A 4,345-nucleotide genomic window follows, 5' to 3' on the forward strand; every position below is an offset into this window, starting at 1 on the left:
CCCACTAGTGCCAGTGCACTGTCTGGACTCACTGCAGTGCATCCCCACTGGAGCCAGTGCACTCTCTGCACTCACTGCACTGCATCCCCACTGGTGCCAGTGCACTCTCTAGAGTCACTGCACTCCAACCCCACTGGTACCAGTGCACTCTCTGGACTCACTGCACTGCATTCCCACTGCTGCCAGAGCACTCTCTGGAGTCACTGTACTGCATCCCCAGTGGTGCCAGTGCACTCTCTGGACTCACTGCACTGCATCCCCACTGGTGCCAGTGCACTCTCTGGAGACACTGCAGTGCATCCCCACTGGTTCCAGTGCACTCTCTCAACTCACTGCACTGCATTCTCACTGGTGCCAGTGCACTCTCTGGACTCACTGCTTTGCATCCCCACTGGTGCCATTGCACTCTCTGAACTGACTGCACTGCATCCCCACTGGTGCCAGTGCACTCTCTGGACTCACTGCACTGCATCCCCACTGGTGCCAGTGCACTCTCTGGACTCACTGCACTGCATCCCCACTGGTGCCAGTGAACTCTCTGGACTCACTGCACTGCATCCCCACTGGTGCCAGTGCACTCTCTGGAGTCACTGCACTGCATCCCCAGTGGTGCCACTGCACTCTCTGGACTCACTACACTGCATCCCCACTGGTGCCAGTGCACTCTCTCGACTCATCGCACTGCATCCCCACTGGTGCCAGTGCACTCTCTGGACTCACTGCACTGCATCCCCACTGGTGCCAGTGCACTTTCTGGAGTCACTGCACTGCATCCCTAGTGGTGCCAGTGCACTCTCTGGACTCACTGCACTGCATCCCCAGTGATGCCAGTGCACTCTCTGGACTCACTGCACTGCATCCCCACTGGTGCCAATGCACTCTCTGGACTCACTGCACTGCATCCCCACTGGTGCCAGTGCACTGTCTGGACTCACTGCAGTGCATCCCCACTGGTGCCAGTGCACTCTCTGGAGTCACTGCACTGCATCCCCACTGGTGCCAGTGAACTCTCTGGACTCACTGCACTGCATCCCCAGTGGTGCCAGTGCACTCTCTGGACTCACTACACTGCATCCCCACTGGTGCCAGTGCACTCTCTGGACTCACTGCACTGCATCCCCACTGGTGCCAGTGCACTTTATGGAGTCACTGCACTGCATCCCTGGTGGTGCCAGTGAACTCTCTGGACTCACTGCACTGCATCCCCAGTGGTGACAGTGCACTCTCTGGACTCACTGCACGACATCCCCAGTGGTGCCAGTGCACTCTCTGGAGTCACTGCAGTGCATCCCCAGTGGTGCCAGTGTACTCTCTGGAGTCACTGCACTGCATCCCCACTGGTGCCAATGCACTCTCTGGACTCACTGCACTGCATCCCCACTGGTGCCAGTGCACTCTCTGGACTCACTGCACTGCATCCCCACTGGTGCCAGTGCACTCTCTGGACTCACTGCACTGCATCCCCACTGGTGCCAGTGCAATCTAAGGACTCACTGCACTGCATCCCCACTGGTGCCAGTGCACTCTCTGGACTCACTGCACTGCATCCCCACTGGTGCCAGTGCACTCTCTGGACTCACTGCACTGCACCCCCACTGGTGCCAGTGCACTCTCTGGACTGACTGCACTGCATCCCCAGTAGTGCCAGTGCACTTTCTGGAGTCACTGCACTGCATCCCTAGTGGTGCCAGTGAACTCTCTGGACTCACTGCACTGCATCCCCAGTGGTGCCAGTGCACTCTCTGGACTCACTGCACTGCATCCCCAGTGGTGCCAGTGCACTCTCTGGACTCACTGCACTACATCCCCACTGGTGCCAATGCACTCTCTGGACTCACTGCAGTGCATGCCCACTGGTGCCAGTGCACTCTCTGGACTCACTACACTGCATCCCCAGTAGTGCCAGTGCACTCTCTGGAGTCACTGCACTGCATCCCCACTGGTGCCAGTGAACTCTCTGGACTCACTGCACTGCATCCCCACTGGTGCCAGTGCACTCTCTGGACTCACTGCACTGCATCCCCAGTGGTGCCAGTGAACTCTCTGGAGTCACTGCACTGCATTCCCACTGGTGCCAATGCACTCTCTGGACTCACTGCACTGCATCCCCACTGGTGCCAGTGCACTCTCTGGAGACACTGCAGTGCATCCCCACTGGTTCCAGTGCACTCTCTCAACTCACTGCACTGCATTCCAACTGGTGCCAGTGCACTCTCTGGACTCACTGCTTTGCATCCCCACTGGTGCCATTGCACTCTCTGGACTGACTGCACTGCATCCCCACTGGTGCCAGTGCACTCTCTGGACTCACTGCACTGCAACCCCACAGGTGCCAGTGCACTCTCTGGACTCACTGCACTGCATCCCCACTGGTGCCAGTGAACTCTCTGGACTCACTGCACTGCATCCCCAGTAGTGCCAGTGCACTTTCTGGAGTCACTGCACTGCATCCCTAGTGGTGCCAGTGAACTCTCTGGACTCACTGCACTGCATCCCCAGTGGTGCCAGTGCACTCTCTGGACTCACTGCACTGCATCCCCAGTGGTGCCAGTGCACTCTCTGGACTCACTGCACTGCATCCCCACTGGTGCCAGTGAACTCTCTGGACTCACTGCACTGCATCCCCAGTAGTGCCAGTGCACTTTCTGGAGTCACTGCACTGCATCCCTGGTGGTGCTAGTGAACTCTCTGGACTCACTGCACTGCATCCCCACTGGTGACAGTGCACTCTCTGGACTCACTGCACGGCATCCCCACTGGTGCCAGTGCACTCTCTGGAGTCACTGCAGTGCATCCCCAGTGGTGCCAGTGCACTCTCTGGAGTCACTGCACTCGAACCCCACTGGTGCCAGTGCACTCTCTGGACTCACTGCACTGCATCCCCACTGGTGCCAGTGCAATCTAAGGACTCACTGCACTGCATGCCCACTGGTGCCAGTGCACTCTCTGGACTCACTGCACTGCATCCCCACTGGTGCCAGTGCACTCTCTGGACTCACTGCAGTGCATCCCCACTGGTGCCAGTGCACTCTCTGGACTCACTGCACTGCATCCCCACTGGTGCCAGTGCACTCTCTGGAGTCACTGCACTGCATCCCCAGTGGTGCCAGTGCACTCTCTGGACTCACTGCACTGCATCCCCACTGGTGCCAGTGCACTCTCTGGACTCACTGCACTGCAACCCCACTGGTGCCAGTGCACTCTCTGGACTCACTGCACTGCATCCCCACTGGTGCCAGTGCACTCTCTGGAGTCACTGCACTGCATCCCCACTGGTGCCACTATACTCTCTGGAGACACTGCACTGCATCCCCACTGGTGCCAGTGAACTGCCTGGACTCACTGCACTGCATCCCCACTGGTGCCAGTGAACTGCCTGGACTCACTGCACTGCATCCCCACTGGTGCCAGTGCACTCTCTGGACTCACTGCACTGCATCCCCACTGGTGCCAGTGCACTCTCTGGACTCACTGCACTGCAACCCCACTGGTGACAGTGCACTCTCTGGAGTCACTGCACGACATCCCCAGTGGTGCCAGTGCACTCTCTGGAGTCACTGCAGTGCATCCCCAGTGGTGCCAGTGTACTCTCTGGAGTCACTGCACTGCATCCCCACTGGTGCCAATGCACTCTCTGGACTCACTGCACTGCATCCCCACTGGTGCCAGTGCACTCTCTGGACTCACTGCACTGCATCCCCACTGGTGCCAGTGCACTCTCTGGACTCACTGCACTGCATCCCCACTGGTGCCAGTGCAATCTAAGGACTCACTGCACTGCATCCCCACTGGTGCCAGTGCACTCTCTGGACTCACTGCACTGCATCCCCACTGGTGCCAGTGCACTCTCTGGACTCACTGCACTGCACCCCCACTGGTGCCAGTGCACTCTCTGGACTCACTGCACTGCATCCCCAGTAGTGCCAGTGCACTTTCTGGAGTCACTGCACTGCATCCCTAGTGGTGCCAGTGAACTCTCTGGACTCACTGCACTGCATCCCCAGTGGTGCCAGTGCACTCTCTGGACTCACTGCACTGCATCCCCAGTGGTGCCAGTGCACTCTCTGGACTCACTGCACTACATCCCCACTGGTGCCAATGCACTCTCTGGACTCAGTGCAGTGCATGCCCACTGGTGCCAGTGCACTCTCTGGACTCACTACACTGCATCCCCAGTAGTGCCAGTGCACTCTCTGGAGTCACTGCACTGCATCCCCACTGGTGCCAGTGAACTCTCTGGACTCACTGCACTGCATCCCCAGTGGTGCCAGTGCACTCTCTGGACTCACTGCACTGCATCCCCAGTGGTGCCAGTGAACTCTCTGGAGTCACTGCACTGCATTCC

This window comes from Anser brachyrhynchus (genome assembly GCF_964034855.1).
Source record: "Anser brachyrhynchus genome assembly, contig: SCAFFOLD_45, whole genome shotgun sequence".
Classification (NCBI taxonomy): Eukaryota; Metazoa; Chordata; class Aves; order Anseriformes; family Anatidae; genus Anser; species Anser brachyrhynchus.